This window comes from Myodes glareolus, chromosome 15 (genome assembly GCF_982192425.1).
Source record: "Myodes glareolus chromosome 15, mMyoGla1.1, whole genome shotgun sequence".
Taxonomy (NCBI): Eukaryota; Metazoa; Chordata; class Mammalia; order Rodentia; family Cricetidae; genus Myodes; species Myodes glareolus.
Window position 1 is genome coordinate 56,139,127 of NC_142040.1, and position 17,970 is coordinate 56,157,096.

Genomic DNA, 17,970 nt, shown 5'->3' on the forward strand with positions numbered 1-17,970 from the left:
TAAGCTTGGATTTCATTTGCTAATTCATTCTCTCTTTTTCCTTCCTTCCTTTCTTTTTCCTTTATCAAAAAGCTTGACAGAATTCCACCAGGACAAAAATATTTTAGGAGTGTAAAAGTGATACTTTTAAATGAGCATTTGATTTATTTTTAAATTTCATCTATAGAGAATAATGGTGTAATTACTAGAGGAATGTGACAATCTCCTTAGAATATTGTTTTTAGTTTTGCAAAACCACAAAAGACTTCCAGTAGTTAAAAAACACTTGTAATACAAGAATAATTCTGGGGTTATCACACTTCATACCTTCAAAAAAATGTCAATTTTATAAGGTTTCATTAAAATTGTGCTTTTTATTATTGTATAAGCAATATATCAAAATATTTTGAAAGACATAGAATGAAACTCCAAATAAAATGCTAATAAAATTTCAGTGTTATTCTTCTGTCCATCTCTCCCTAAGAGCAATATAAACCTAGACCAATGAAAACTCTTATCATAAGAACAGACTTACAGAGAAATAAAATGGAGTAAAATTTCCAGATAGGAAAACACCCAAAGTGAAAACCCGATCCTTCCTCAATAAGGGTGCCAAAATTTCACAGTGCATAAAGAAATGGTCTTTTAAGTTGTTCTGGGGAAATTGGATGTTCACATACAGACAAATGAAGTCAGACTCTTTTAAATCACGCGTAAAAGTAGTTCAAAGTAGACTAATATGCTAAAGATAAGAAATATTTGAATGTACAATATTGTAAAAAGAAAAAAATCATGGCACTGTTCTCAAAAATGTCTCTGCTGTTGAAGCAAAGTGCAATCAACAAAACATAAACAAGGAGGAAACTTCTGCATAATGAAATACATACTGTTATGCTAAGAAAAAATATTTAAAATGCATTTTCTCATTTTAAAAGGTACATTTGTATCTTTTTATGCTATTGAGCTGCAGGTCCTACCTACACACTTTGGGTATTGGCATTGATTGTGGAGATTATACTTCACATACTTATATGAAGACAAATCTTCATAGAAGGTATACGGAGTACTAAATAGCATGCAAATAGATGTTCAATACCACTAAACATCCTTTAAACATAAAATCTGTATTAAATCTGAACAATAACAATGAATACAAAAAATTCAAATTTTTATGACTTCTTAAAGAAATTTAAAGTTGTGTATAGTGTTGGAAATAGTATGAGTTGTATAATATAAGGAATAGAACAAATTACAATCTAGATCATGTAATTTTCCTATATATCTGGGAAGACTATGTATTTCCTAGACTTTAGAAATTCATATCAGTAATGTGATTGACTTCTATAAAATAATAGAAGCATTCAATTGTATAACATTTGTATCTACAGTGATGACATCAATAGACTTTGTTCATCTGAATTATCCAGAGAGGTATGGTGTCTGAGTTCAGAGAATGCCAAATATGAAGTACAGTAATGTATATTTTCTAAAATGTTGGAACTGTGCCTCACAGTGATGTGCTATGTAGGAAAGTCAGTTTATTTTTGTCTGATATGAGAACAAACAACTCAATAGTACATTTCCTACTGCTTCATTCTTCCAATGTCAAGCACAAAAGAAAGATGATGTGCCTGTTATAATTGACAGTCATCATAATTAATTACAAATATTCATCATTATTCTGACTTTCTTATTTTATGGATTCGTAGATGCCTTGATTTTGCATTTTATTCTCTTAGAAATTAAAAATCCGTTTATCTTTATTAGCATCGTACTGCCCAAGCCAAAATGCTTGCCTTGGAATATTTTTCTTTGTTTTAGTATAAAATCTAGTGGTGTAACAATGATAGCAGAGATCACAAAATGAAGAAGATAAATATTTTTAATCAGAGACCATGTATTTCTTGGTAGTATATTTCCTCTTCAGTATAATAGCTCTCATTTTCCACTGACATTCCAGAGGAAAAAAAAATTGCCTTTCATGGTTTTGGAGTATGTCCTTGTAGTGCAAGACTGTAAAATTTTGTGGCTGGTCACTTTCTATGAGGTTTTGATTTTTAGAATTATTTCAGGCAAATTTTATATTCTTTGAGAATGTCTCTTGTATATATACTTTGGGAGAAAAAAAATAACTCATTTTAATATTTAAATGACAACCACCCAATTTAAAATAGGTCAGCAACTGGTAATTGAATATAAATTATGATTTGACAATTCTTTTTGTTAAGGTTTCACAAATATTTCCTAAATATATTCATTTGTTATCTACTACTTACTGTCTTATGAAAAACAGAACTGAGGCAAAATAATTCAAAAGATACAAGGTTTTTTCAGAATACTATATAATATTAATGCCAGAGATATAATTAAATTATTTATTCAATTATTAAAATTGGTGCTACTAGGTGCAGAACACGAATTCTTAAATAATACCTACAAAGTGTCATTATTACCTAATCCTCTACCATTCACAGTTCCCAAAGCCCAAGTGCATTGACCAAATCTTCAAATCAAGTAACCAAATCTTCAAAATTTGCTGTTGAGAAACATCACAAACATAATTTTATGTCATTGTAGTGTATTAGCTGTATATTACCCACTGTGACAATACATCATACCAAATCAATTTAGGAAAGTATAGACTTGTTTTGAATGACAGTTCATGGCTAGAATGCACCATGAACTGGCAATGGGGTCTTGAAGAGGATGTTCACGTTGCTTATGCAGTGAGGAAATGAGGAAAGATAAATGCTCATAAATGGGCTTTCTGATGAGTTTTGGTCTACTTGCTTGCTTACTTCTCCCAAGCCCTAGAATGTAGAAAGTTATTGTGGACATTTAAGGTGGGTCCTCATTCCATGTCACTTAACCTCATCTACGTAATCTTTCAGAGACAATAGAGAGAAATTTTACCATAGTGATGCCAAACTCTTTCAAGTTGTCAGTCAAGATCTTTCTATTTTTTATTTTCTTTTCAACTTTATTTGATTTTGTTGAATGAGAATCTCATACAAGCATCCATTATAGCATCCATTATTTTTTGATCAAATGCATCATCCACTTTATCCCTCCAATTCCTTCCCAAACCCCACAACTTTTTCCTCTCAACTTCATAGTCTCCTTTTTTCTATTAGCATATAAGCATGTGATTCCATCTTCCCTTTTCTCCTCCAACCTTTTCCTTGTACCATGCTTGATCTCTCAAAGGACATCTACTTCTTTAATTGCTGGTTTGTGTGTGTGTGTGTGTGTATCACTAAATATATGAAAACAGTCTGCTTAATTCATATGACAATAATAATATATATGTTATTTCTGAAGTCTTTTTTAAAATGTACTATTTAGTGCTGCCTATATGTACATGGATATAGGTCCATGTACTTAAGTCTGGGCTGCCTCTGAGAAATGTCATTCCTGAAGGACACAGACTGTTTTCTACCATGATACCAATCAATGGTCAATGGTTTTCAGCTATGGTGGTAATTTTTAAGATTCCCAGTCTTGGTTGGGATTATAGCTGTTATGATCTTGTGTGGGCCTCATATATTTAGCCAAAGATATTGTAAACTCATTTTTCCAATTGTCTTATAGAGTCCAACAAGTGTGCCTTTGCCGTAGATACCCGCTACCTCTTATTCTACAAATCTTTCCATCCTGCTTCTGCACTGATGCCTAAAACTCTGAGGGAGAGTGTAACATAAAGATATTATTTATAAATTATTTTTCTATATTATCTTATTCTAAGTTGAAGTTATTAAATTAATCACTATCTAGAGCAAATAGTTTTTCTAATGATTATTAAATAATGTACTAAACTATGGACATAAAAATTTAGAAATTTTTGGCAGTATTACTATGTTAATTCACCAGAAAGAAATAATATCCAGCCCCATAATCATGGGCTTTAGGATGAGTTAATGGTGCCAGACATTAGTTCCTCTCTTTGCAGAGAAGGCTTTAAAGTCAATCAAAAGGTTTATGGTTACTCCCACAGCATTTGTGCCATAACTTTTGAACCACTAGGAATGTCTTGACAGGCTAGTTATTACTATACTGTGTTAGCAATGTTTACAGTTGGGAAAGACAATTGATTCTTTTTATAAACCAATAGTCTCTACAGACACTTCCAGAGCTCTGAAAATTATCTAGTAAGTATTAAACTTTTAGACTGGTAGTAGTTTGATTTTTCCGTTTTGTAATCCAAATATATGGTGTGTTCAACAAAAGAATATTACAATCAAGTTTTCTAGAATAACTAAGAACAATGGCATTTCCCTGCAATGTTTGAGGAAAAAAATCAAAGTACACAATCAAACACTCAAAAATATGTAACTCACACTTAGCATTGGGGTTTTTAATTTGATAACCTTCTAAAGTGTCTGAGAGAGGTATTTTACCCCCATAATGGGGTGATAATCATTTAAGTTCCTCTCATATGTTGTAAGGAGAGGGTTGCTTTTTTGTCCCACCTACCTGGCTAGCTTAGCCCCGAAATAACCACACAGAAACTGTATTATTTAAATCACTGCTTGACCCACTAGTTCTAGCTTCTTATTGGCTAATTCTTACATCTTACTTTAACCCATTTATATTAATCTGTGCATCACCACACGACAGTGACTTTCTGGGTAAAATTCTAGTGTCTGTCTCCGGTGGATCCCTGGCATCTCTCTTTCTCTGCTTTCTTCCTCCCAGAATTCAGTTCTGTCTTCTCTACCTACCTAAGTTCTGCTTTATCAGGGGCTCAAAGCAGTTTCTTTATTAACCAATGAAAGCAACACAAAGACAGAAGGACCTCCTACATGGGTCATATATGTGTATTTGTATATTTCAGGATGTTTTTACAGCATTATGTTTCCAAGTGTCTTTTAAAAAATGTCTTTAGTGCTAGCTGTACATCCCTTTATATTTTCTTCCACCTTGTGCTACAGTACCACCCTCCATTTAACTTGACCTTCCATTGCTCCCATTTGTTTCATACAAAATATGGTCAATTCCCTTCCATTGAAATTTCCTTCAATTGCTCCTTATTAATTTTCTAGATTCTATGGTTATTCCAATTTAAACACATGTATCAAAAGATTTAAGGCAAACATTCATAGATCCATAGGTTCACAGAGTGAGAAGATATAGTTTTTGTCTTACTAGGTCTGAGTTACCTCACTCAGAAGGGTTGATATAAGCGCCTTCCATTTTCCTATGAGTTTCAAAGTTTTTTTTTCTTCATAGCTAAATAATTTCATTGTTAATATGTACAACATTTTCTTTATCTTTTTATCAAGTGGTGAATATTTAGGAATATATACCTTTATACCTATATTTGCATAAGATTTGAATCATTTATTCTCAGCAAATCTTGACTGCAGAGTCCCAAAAAGGCCTACTTCCAATTAACTAAAGGCTAGAGGTTGGGACTTGTCAATCAGCTCTCTCAAGGTTATTGCAAATAGGTGTGGCTAATTGCCAGACCTTGGGCTCCTGGAATAGAGAAGTAGATCTGAACCTACCTGAAACAGAGGTCTAAGGATTCAACTAAGTTCCAGTTCCCTTTATGGAAATAACTTGGGATTCCACCCAGGGAGCTGTTTGCTTACAGAATGTTTTGGTCTAGGATGTGAGCACGACTTGTTTTGTTCTAGCAACAGAATGTTTAACTATGAATGTAGCCCGTGACTTCCAATTGGTATGTTCATTTCCTTGTATCATGTTAATGCAGTCTTTTGTCTTACTCCTACCTTTTGGGGTGAGGTGTATTTTAAGCAGTTGGAAATTAAAAGTAGCAGAATTTTCAGCACTCATTGAAATTCCCTCCTTTTACTATCCTATGTTTCTCCATTTTATTATTTTCATTTGTGTCTTCATATTCTTTACTAAAGGATTGTCTAAAGGATTCTTCTTCTGATAAAATATTCCTTAGATATAATATATGAGGATCGTTCTTGGTCAAATTTCAACTAATGTAACAAGTCACTTACTCATAGTTGATGCAAAAATATTTCTTAATTTCACAGAGTTGGCAGCAGAGTTTTCTATAACAGACACGAGGAATTTCATAAGTCAGTACTTATTAAATTGATATGTTTCTTCATTAAATGTTCTAGTATATTCATTTTCTCAATGAGTCATACATTGCTTAAGTCTACGTTGAATTTCAGATCTTAGCAAATAAACACAATAAATTTGCAATGCTATTAGATGCTGTGCATTGCTATAATTCCTATCTTATGACTCAAAACCCTAAAGGTTAGTGTTATAAATTGCAGCTACACAAGGGTGGCAGGCACTTCCGAGTTTCAGGGACATACATGAGTAGACAAGTGCTCAGGCGAAATACTTAGCTGCTTCAAGACGTTGAAAGTTCCTGCATGCCCGAGAATCCACAGGGATGTCCCCAGCTAAGACCCTAAGCAATAGAGGAGAGGGTGTCTGAACTGACCTTACCCTGAAGTCAGACTGATGATTATCTTAAATATCACTGTACAACCTTCGTTCAACAACAGATGGGAACAGAAGCAATGACCCACATGGGAGCACTGGACTGAGCTCCCGAGACTTCCCAGTTGAAGAGTGGAGGGAGTGAGAGTATGAGCAAGGAATTCAAGACCATGTGGGGATCATCCACTGAGACAGTTTGCTTGAGCTAATGGGAGCTTGTCAACTCCAACTGGACTGGGAGTGAACGAGCATGGGGACAACCAAGCCCCTCTGAAGGGACTTGACAGCTGGGGCAGACTGAGGGGCCACTGAAAGTGACAATGGGTTGTGTCTCTACTGCAGATACCGGCTTCATGGGATCCTATTCTCTTTGGAAGTAAACTTTGCTCAACCTTGGAGTTTCCAAAGGGTGGGGTGCATGGCACTCCCTTAGGGTTGGAGGGGGGGGGATGAGTGTCTGTGGAGGGAGAAGGAGGGGACTGGGAGGAGGGATGGGAGTGGGAGTTTAAATTGGTAGTTTTTTAAGTAATTAAAAAAGTCCCTGCATGATCTATGTGTGACATAGTTGTGACACCTACGTATGATACAGCTATATAAGCCCTTGTGCGCATGCGTGAGCTCTGTCATCTGCTAATGACTTAGCTACGTCAACCCCTCATGCACATGTGCTAGACAGCCTTGAAAATCTGGACCTGCCACCCCCAACCTCTCTTTTTTCACACAGACTTCCCCAGGCCTGTACTCATGTCTCTAATAAACTCATAAGTGGGTTTGTTGTGTGCTTCGTTCTCACTCACGCTAGGTAATTTCAGTTAGATTTAACTGAACTTAATCTATCCTTACTCCAGATATGATCTTTTTTGATGAGGTGTTATAATGAGTTGGCTTTCTTAAAAAAGATTGCTTTTGTTAAATTCTTTAACAGCATAAGCTTAGAAACCTTCCAAAGTCCAATAATTCAAACCATGAATTTTAAGCTAAATGTCCTGTGTTCTTTCAATAATCTTATTTGATAACTGACAAAAAGAACAATCAAATGAAAGAGGAAGCATCACTGAGTGTTCTATGTTTGGCAAGAAACATCCAGATCAAAATTTGTTTTCATTCTTTTGCTGGCATCCTCAATTTTCCTCTAGAATATAATATTTGACTCCAGATCTCTCATAAACTTGACATTTGATGCTGATGATAACAGCAACAGAAACATTTTTTTGCTGTTCAAATATCTGTGAAATTAGAAGTTCAAGGAGAAATACTTGGAGCATCCTCTCCATTTCAATTGTCTTAGAAATGTGCAATACAGATGTGTAATTGCAGTGCTTTCTCTTCTCTCATCACATTGTTCTACTGAACTGAGTTCCTTCTTTTACCTTAAGGATCCTTCTCTGTTGAGTTATTAGCTTATGAAACACTCTTCTCTAGCTAACATGTCTATGAGATACAGCTCTCTGTCTTCTAACTAAGCTGCAATTTTTGCATGTTCCTACAAGTGGGTTTATCTTATTACTTTCTAAAAGTCACCACCTGATAGCTCCAAACATCTTCAAAAATAATAACTCTGGTTCAAAATAATTTCACGGAAGTCATCCAACTTCCATCTTACACAATGAGCACAATAAACTATGCAAGAATGTTTGAACTTATTGCCTTTTACGTGAGGAGAAAGTGAATTAATTAAAATCATGAAGAAATACTCTCCCAGTAATAAAGTCTCTCCAATGTAAGAATGTGACTGAAAAACACAGAAAATTAACTTTGCTTTTCATATTTAGAAGCAATATTCTTGTTTCTTTTATATACGAAAAGGTCTAAATAATTTTTCAGTGGTTATGTAGATTTCATTTTTGTCTATTAGAATGAGATATTTGAAGTCCTTTGTCCATACAAATAACTTTGAATTCTGAATATTTCAGCAACTTTATTTCAAAATAAAATATAAGATGAAGCCTGTGTAGATGATTTATCTACCATCGACCAGACCTAGGTTCAATCTGAACACCAAGCAAAAGAACAACAACATCAAAGCAAGAGAAGTCAATCAGAGAGAAAGTAGGCAGAGTCAGGGTGATATAACTGCCAGGGGCAAAAGAAGCCCATGCACAGGTAAAATATAAAACAATAGAAATAGGTTAATTTGAGATGTAAGAGCTAGCTAATAATATGCTTAAGCTATTGGTCAAACAGTAATACAATTAATATAGTTTCTTTGTGATTATTTTGAGTCTGGGTGGCTGGGAACATGGGAGCAGCCTCCTTCTAAACTACCATAAAAATTCAAAGGCAAAGATAAGTTTGAGAGGTGAATAGAAATTAAAAATGGCAATCAATACAAAGTATTATTAAAAAGATCTAAAATTTAAGTAGTAGTAAATAGGAATCTATACAAATAATTTCCTTTTTATTCACTTTTCATGTTTTGTTATGTGTATTCTTGGAACCGTTGTTTTATTAAGTAATGGGTATGCAAGATTAATGCAAGTCCTAGTGCAATTTTGGGCCCCTTTGGGGCCTCATAATCAGCCACTCATTGGAGGACCTCTCATGAACTCTGAAATTTTTCTTTTTTTAAAAAAAGCCAAGTCATACATCTAGGTGGAACATTTTCTAGACAGGTAGTCAATCTCCCTTCTGACTCACTTAAAATGTGCATAATGTGTTTATACTGGAGTCCAGCCTCAATGGATTCATATGTTCCTGGTAGTAGTTTGTGAATTAGAAATGTTAGTTAGAAAAAACAGAGATATAAAGGAAAAGACAAAGCCACAGAATAAAGTCAAGAGGCAACCCAGTAAATACTGAATTCACCTGTGTTTATTTTCCATACGCTTTAAAAGAGAGGGAGAAGGTAAGACTTCTTTACCATAAGATAAGCAAGGAAAAAATAAAGTAATTACCTCTTCAATAACTTGAACATCAAGTAAGTATATCTGAGTTAAGTATTTGATGCTTAGGAAGAACATTCAGTGACCACACCCTAGGATCCACATCCTGTAGGTAGCCACACCCTGGGTAAAATCTCCTGTCATATACTCAAAGGAGCAAAAATAGGCATGAATTCTAAATTCGGTTAAGGTGTAAAGACTATACTACAGTGGCTTCTGATATATTCCCCCTTTTAAAATTTATCTATTAAAACCTGTGCTTCTGCTATAGGATAGATGACTATACATGCCTTAGATTGTCTTCTTCCACCCTCCAGACTTACCCGTCATCAGTACATTCATTCCTTCATTCACACCCTTTCCTAGGTTGCATGGAGGGAAAATGATCTTACCCATTATTGACTACCACCCCCTATTAATAAAGGGTTAGGGGAGAGTGCACAGTTAGACACTATATACCTCCGAGCCAAACTGTCCATTGAAAGTTCACGATTAGCTAGATAACCTTAGGCAAGCAGATAATTCTTGTGATATGCAAGCACCCATGGCCACAATATCTCCTAGTAAAAAGTAGATGATGGTAAAGATGGGATGGCCTATGTAACTTAGTCTAGGATGTATTTAGCAGTTTATAGCTCAATCAAAATCCAAATTTGTCTTATTAAACAATCAAATCTAAAGACTCATTGGCATCATGTAAATTTTTTCTCAGATAAGCTCAAATCTTTTTTTAAAAATAGTAACACTTCCATGCTGAACCAAAGTATCAACAAATATTAACAGGCCAGTACCATAATTCTACTATGAAAATTAGCAAAACACACACAATTTGACAAAACACAATTCTTTTAATGTAATTCTAATCAAAAAACAAAAAAAAATTCTGTTATTGGTGAGTTAAGAGTTTTTTCCTCTCCTGTCTAATTTCATAAGTTTTGCCAGGCCTTTTTAGCCTTATTCTCCATGAAAAGGTGTGTGTGCTATCTACCCATTCTGCAACCCCACAATCAGATCTGCAGCCCCATGATGCGGGCAAATCAGATACGATAGTGAGTCAAGTCAAAGCAGGAACTCAGTTTATTACTGTGTCACCTTGTATAGGTAACGTGACATCATGTGATGTGGGGATACCTCCAGCCAATGAGTGACAGCCAAGACCTCCCTCTGGCTGGAGGGGCATCTACCTAGATTTTGCTGTCTCATCCTCACTCGGTAGCTTTGAGACTATCCTTTAAACTTGAGCCAGACATTTCTCTGTCCTACAGGCCTTGAGGTACAGGCCCTGAGATAATTTTGGCCCAACAAGTTTGGACTGCTCCAGTCTCTGAGTAGCAGCAAAATCTTTTATTTCATTCCTCTCCATTTTCTGAACTGGAGCTTCAGTCATACACTGCCTTCATAACTGTTTTCTATTGCTTTAACACATTTCTTTCCTACAAAGGGGAAATTTCTGAAGCACCTGCTTTCCAGATGTTCCATTTCAACAGCAGATGAATACTATGCGGGCAAAAATGAGCTCTTTGTCCAAAGATATATTGGGATAAACTGCCAAACATTCAGTTTTTGGCTGAACCTAGAGTGACTGAAACTCACAGACGTTTGGACAGGTAGTGTAATAAGTTTGCCATGGAGGTGGGAATAACTAGTCATCATAAAAACCTCTCTCCCTTCACAGACTGCAGCATGATGACATCAGAGGGTCAGGAACACAAATTCAGTAAGCTCTCTCTCCAGCTCTTCTGGCAATGTCTCAGCAACTACAGTGCCATCAGATCTGGTACTCCTCTGCCCCACACACCACACCAAGTATTTAGTAAGCCGCCGAGCTTCATTCTCCTCCCATGAAGGAACACAAACATGCCCTCATCTGAATCAACAGAATCAGGTCCTTTCCATAATCAAGTGGAAGTGTCTTTCTATTCTGATTTAGTGATGGTACCATCATGCCAATATCTATCCATAGCAGAGAGGTCATAGGCATCTACATTACAGACTTTTAGAGTGCAAAGGGCATGATTTAAGGTATTATATGGTGACTGAGGGTATAGCTTCACCTTTTTTTTGAAGTGTTTTTCAAGGAGTCATAGACACACTCCACATTTCTTTGTGCTTGAGGATTATAAGGAATACCTATTTCATGCTCAATATTCCACTGGGAACAAAATTGCTGAAATGCTTTGCTAATATATCTGGATCCATTACCCATTTATAATTTTCAGAATTCTCATATATGACAAACATTTTAAGCAATGAGTTGTCACATGCTGAGTGGCCTCTCCAGTCTGTTTAGTGGCCATAAAGAAACCTGAATATGTATTAACTGCAACACACACACCTTAAATTGCCAAATTCTTCAATATGAGTAACATTCATTTACTATAAATGATTAGGAAGCAGGCCTTGAGGATTTACTCCAACATGAGATACAGGTAACATTGTGGGCATATATCACATTGCTTAACAATCATACAAGTAATTTCTCTTGTTAATCCAAAGTATTTTCTTAAACTTTTCCTATTTTGATGATGTAAAGCATGCCATCCCTGAGATGCTCAAGTTGAGATAAAGCAATCAACTGGGTAAATTTATCAGCTAAAGCATTACCTTCAGACAATGGACCAGGAAGATTTGAATGTGCCTTAATATAAACCACAAAACATGACAATTGCCTTTAATGAATGGCATCTTGAATTTTCTGGAATAGGATTTAACTTGACTTTTGCTAGGTCCAATTGACGGGACAGTTTCTTTTGGCTGAAGGGCTTTAAAGATGTAGTGCCTGTTAGTATATAAAAAGCATTATTTGCAAAATAGTGGAATACTACACAACAACTTGTAGCTCAACTATTTGAGTTGCAGCCAGATCTGTTTGCACAACATATCCTTTGCCATCAGCAAGAGATGCTGCTCTTCCATTGGAAGAACCATCTGTAAAAACTGACATAGCATCCTTTAAGGAATCTTGCATTACAATTTTAGGAGAAATAAAGGAATGTACTTGTGCACATTGCAGCAATCAATCAACTGAAAAAAATATCAATTTGGTCTACAAATTGAGCAAACACATCACTATATTTGAAATAGCCGATCAACATTTTGCTTAGTAGAAGGAACTTTGGCCACATTCGTTTCCCTACCAAAATACCTCCTAGATTCCATTTGGCTTTTTGGTACTAAACAAGCTAAGCTAACTCTCTAATCCAATATGGAATGCTCTCACTAGCTGACAGGCATCATTTGCAGTTTCACAGACTCCTAGTTTAGGATGTATTTGCATTTACACAGATGCTTGGCTGGGCAGGGCAGCTCCCTGAGGTTGCAAATTCTCATTAATTCCTTCAACCCTGTGTCAATCTCCGTTATCCAGATTTTTTTTAATCCCCAAAGTAAGAGAATCCCTGCATCCTCTGCTCTACTAAAAGCTATTGATCTATCCATACAGGCTTGTTGAATTCAAGGGTCATGCTGACTTCCAGCCATGTCCTGTCAACCAGTGCTGGGGACTGACCACAGAAGGCACTGCCTTCCAATTTTGCTCTTTCCTGTGCTCCCAGCTCCATGGCAGTGATGGCCTGTGGAGCAGAGGAGTGCTCTTCATTATGCCCGAGACCAGGGACCCAGAGGTCCCAGTTCATCCATGCTCATTGGGCCAAGGAAGGGGGCAACCCATGCTTTCTGTGGCTCCGCAGTCCCACTGGAGGTCAGCAGGTCATCGGTGGTGGCAGCTGATAAACTTAGCTGCCACACAGGCTCCCAGGTGTGTACCATTGCTGCAGCTCTGAGACCACAGCATCCACTACCGTGCTGACTGGGAACTTAGACAGGTAGAGTCACTCCATTTTCATTATTCCTCCTATCCTCTCCCCCAGCTCTGGAGCAGACAGGCTAAGCTATACCACTTTCTGCCTGGTTAGAACTAAGTCACACCTTCACACCCTGGGCTCTGTCCCATGTCTCCATTACTCACTAAATAGTGCCTGAGGTTCCAAGCCCACAGTGTCAACTGGATGGCCTCGATGGAAGCATGGGCAGGGGTGCAAGTTTGGCTTCTCCAAGTCCTGGAGCAGTCCATAATAGGCATGGCTGCACCTCGAGTGTGTGGGAGGGAGTGGAATATTTACACTATTTATAAATTCTAAAAATTTCTGCATTTTTTTCTGCTCCACCCCACCTCCTCTGGCTGTCAATGTACAGACTGCTGTCTACTCTTTCTTTGTGTCATATATACAATTTTTATATGCAGTTTTTTTTTCTCCCAATATTCACTCCACTTTTTGTTTTTTGGGTTTTTTTTTTTACTATTTTTATTTTTCCATTCAAAAATTTCCACTTTCTCTCCTCCCCCCATTCCCCTCTTATTCCCCCACTCCTCCTCCTCCCTCTCCCTCAAGTCTTAAGAAAGGGCAGGGTACCCTGCCCTGTGGGAAGTCCAAGGTCCTCCCCACTCCATCCAGGTCTAGGAAGGTGTGCATCCAAATAGACTAGGGTCCCAAAAAGCCAGAACATGCAGACGAAACAAGTCCCAGTGCCATTATCAATGGCTTCTCAGACAGTCCCCTTTGTCAGTCACATTCAGAGAGTCCAGTTAGATCACATGCTTGCTGGTTCAGTGCACTTTCTGATTGGAACTATGACCCCAGTCCCTGGCCTAGGAGTTGCCTTGGTCAGGACTTCAATTCCCAGCCTGCCAACACTGACCCCTCCACTGGGAGGGTCAGGACCACTCTCACAGGCTATTATATAGGCTGGCACTGGTAAAAGGAGCAGTGGTTTTGGATTTTGTGTGTCCTCTCCCTCTCTGTCTCCCCCACACCCCTGCCATGCTCCTGGCTACCTGAAATCGAAGCATTTATTAAACGTGGGTATTTTTTATTCGGTTTAATTTGGTATGATTGGAGTTATTTTGCGTCGGTGGAGAGTCTTTTGTTAAGTATTATTTCTAATAGATGGAGGTTTCCCACTGAAGGGGTCCATTTTTCCCATGGGCCCAGGTCCCAGGGTCAAGTGCTGGAAAATGCTCTTCCCATATTCCCTCTCTGCCAGGCAAGATCAGCTTCACTTGGTGAATTTCCCTTTTAAAGTCATGACCGGTAGAGTTTGAGGGTGACCCATTCACTTTTTGTGCTTTTACTGAAGTTGCAGTCCACGTCTGTCACCGAGGTAAAGGTTGCATGGTCAGGGATGCCTACCATTCAATTTTCACAGTCCCATATTTGGCTCAAGAAAGGTCACAGTGGATGCACGGTGACAGGCTTGAATAACACAGGCATGTGCTTCTAATGGGCTTCTTGAAATTCCAAGCCAGTTTCTAAAAGAGCTTTTGATGACCTTTTACAAAAATCCTTTCAAATTGTGGCTAACTAACTTAAAGCAAGCAAGGCTCCAGAACCCATGGTTTCTAGATGTGCCCCCCCCCCCTCCGCCACTTCCGTTTCTCCTTTGCAGCCCATGGTTTGTTTCGCATCCACTTTTGTTTATGTGGAACCTGCAGGGCTCCTATGCTGCACACAGAGGTGTGGCTGGCTTCCAGTCTGTTCTGGATGGATTTGGGATCTTAACCCGACTCCCTTTCCATTTGGCCAAGGGCAATGGAGGCCAGCGCCCATCCAAATGACGCTGGCCCATCATCTGTTTGATACGCTTCCTTGGCCTCTGCCATTTAGGGATCACTATGATCCCCCCCCCCCACTCCCTGCTGTTTGCTGTTTGTTTCACTCTGGGATTCTCTATAATGGATCCACTCCCCCACCCCCACTCCTCCACTCCATCTTTCCACTTTAAATCTTGTGTGGATTTTTCATCCTTATGTTTCTGTTCCCTCTTGCAGTGTCTGCTAGTCTGGTTCTTAATGGGATCACCTGTGTGCTTTTCTTGCCTTTGCTGCCTGCCTACACCAGAATTTTTCGTTGATCAGCTGACACAGGTTTCCAAAAGTGCTTTATGTGTCTCTCTGTTAGAATAATGTGGCCACGGTATGTCTGTGTAATGTTATAAATGTTTCTCTGTGCGCATGTGTTTGTTTTAAAATTCTTTGACTTTTTAAAGTATTCCTTTTAATCTTCTTGCATTTTCTAGCCTTGGTAAACTGTAACTAATTAGATAAAATACACGTCTAAATTTAGTTTATATGCCCAACTTAAAATAACAGGTAATGGTACCCTGACTCTCAAGTGCCTTTACAGATCTGAGAATATGGAATTTAACAAAAAGAGCCTCTAACACAGAGACATGCCAGCTTTTGCAGCACCCTTTAGCTTCTCCAAGAAGACTCATGGTTCCTTCCACCTCCACCTCCACCCACACACAAAAAGGGCTTTCCACCTCTTCAGCTTCCTGGATGCTACACTCAAGGAATTGATCTGCTCATCCTGCCAAGACAGGTAGACTAAATCTTCCCCCTACAGGAAAATTCTTTGGGTGTCTTGTACTCAGCAGCTAATGGTTAGCACTGCTTCTAAGACTGGTGTTCTCCAAGACCAAGGAGAAGATTTGGGATTAACTGCATGTCTAGAAAAATCTGTCTCATGGTTTGCTCATTTATCATTTCCAGAGCTGTCTAATGGCATCTGAAGGTACTGGTAGCTCATTACCTTACTTGTGAAGTTTCCTGCTAAAATACAGACAGGTGTGCCTCTTTAACAGGCTACATAGTTAAAGATTAATAGATTTCAGGTGTATAAAAACTAACAGTCTCGAGAGTCTTTTGCTAACCCCAGCCACTTTCAAGCATCTATTACAGGTCACTTCTGCTGCCTGGGCCAAGACCAACTCCCAATGCACTCTGCAGAAAATGCCAAACATCTGCAACAGCTCCTGGGACTTCACCATTTGTATCAACTCTCCTAGATCAAGGACACCTACCAACTAAAATCTGGTTTTATCTGCTATTGTGTCCCATCCCATGGCTAGCCCCATTTCATAGGGCCAATAATAACAATATTTTTTCTTCTAGCCTCAAACATCAGCAGCCTAAGGACTCCAGGATGACAGCAAACTGGATGCTGCTCCAGCCTCACCGTTGACTGAGCGTGAGCACACCAACTCCCAGCTCTCTCCTCTTCCACCTCGCCCCATGGACACAGGAAGTAGCCAGACTTGAGTCAACGCCCCTATATCCAAGGACTCTGGGATGTTTGACTGAAAGTGAGACCTTAGCCCTCTGACACTTCTATATTCAAGAAGTGTGGGATGATTGGAGGCATAACCCCAGCCCCTGGCCTGGGCCTGTGAGTTTCCTTGGTTAGGACTCCAACTCCCAGCCCGCAAAGGGCTGATTCCCTCCCTGGGGAGTGTCAGGACCATTCCCAGAAGCTATTTAAGTTTGTATCGGAAAAAGAAACATATGGTTTTGGGTTTTTTGTAGGTTCTCCCTCTCTGTATTCTCCCCCACTATGTTCCCATCCAACCCAGAACATGGCATTTATTAAATGTGGACACTTTTGATTTGATTTGATTTAATTTGGTTTGATTGGAGTTATTTTGTGTACATGGAGAGGCTGTTCTTAAGGATTATTTCTAACGCTTTCCACATTTATTATTTATTTGACAACTCATTTTTCATTACTACACCTGCGGTGTCTTAAACGTGTGGGGTCCATCACATTCTCCACCTGTACCGCTGGCCACATATAAGGGCACCATCTGTCAATGTCCAGCCTCAATGGGTTTCTATGTTCCAGGGTAGGGGCATGTGGATTAGAAATGTTAGATAGAAAAAAAAAGAGAGAGAGAGATACAAAATAAAAGACAGGGACAAATAATAGAGTCAGGAGGGCAACCAAGAGATTACTGAGTTTGCCTGCATTTATTTTCCATATGCTTTATATACATCAATCTAAAAGAGGGGAGGGAGGCAAGACTTCTTTATGATGATACACAAACAAGAAACAAAGTAATTACTTCATTAATACCAGAAGCATCAGGGAACTATATCCTAAAGTAAGTACTTTGTTGTTTAGGAAGGACATGCAGAGAATACATCGTAGGCCAAGCATCCTGTAGGTAGCCACACCCTGGGTCAAATCTCCTGTCATAACCTTGAAAGAGCAAGAACAGACCTGAATTCTCTGACCTTTGGTCAAAGTGGAATGAATTCAAAGTGGACTCTGACAAGTTTAGTTGGTTTTTATAGGCTCCTAATTGCCATGCCTAACATTATTTTTTTTGAGAAGCTAATAAAACTTTAAGGTAAAAATTAATAAAGTTTAAACTAAAAGAACATAGACCTGTCAAATGGTTAAGGTAACTACCATTGCTTTCTTAAATTTCTAACTCTGAACTCCAAACTTCCTTGAATTTCTCTGTTCCATTTTCACTGTGTTATTTCAGCTAGCTCACGTTTTTATATTTTTTAATTTACTCTTAATCTAACTATTTTCTAAAATGTACACCTTAAAATTTTGGTTGAAAGTTTAGGAAATATTTTGCCTTTTGCTTTTGTATATTCTCAGAATTAACTCAATTTTTATGAGGTTAGCTGATGGAAACTTGTATTTTTAATGATATCTGTAACCTGATAAATGTCTCATCACACAACTTTGGGACACTTTTTTATAAATTTTAAAAAGATAGTATGAATTCACATGTCCAGACTTGCATAATCAAGTATTCTCTATACAGTTGAAGACTTCTCTTGACCTTATGAGGTATATTGAAGAAGTAGAATCCTTCACTG

General features: G+C 38.0%; 1 long non-coding RNA gene across 1 annotated transcript in view; it reads left to right on the forward strand.

Moving 5' to 3' along the window:
• The window catches only part of LOC148119704 (uncharacterized), a 96,001-nt gene extending 79,247 nt beyond the window's left edge, over positions 1–16,754 (forward strand). The window contains exon 2 of the long non-coding RNA XR_015735045.1: positions 16,249–16,754. This is a non-coding gene — a long non-coding RNA (uncharacterized LOC148119704). The remainder of the gene's footprint in view (positions 1–16,248) is intronic.
• The last annotated feature ends 1,216 nt before the right edge of the window (positions 16,755–17,970 follow it).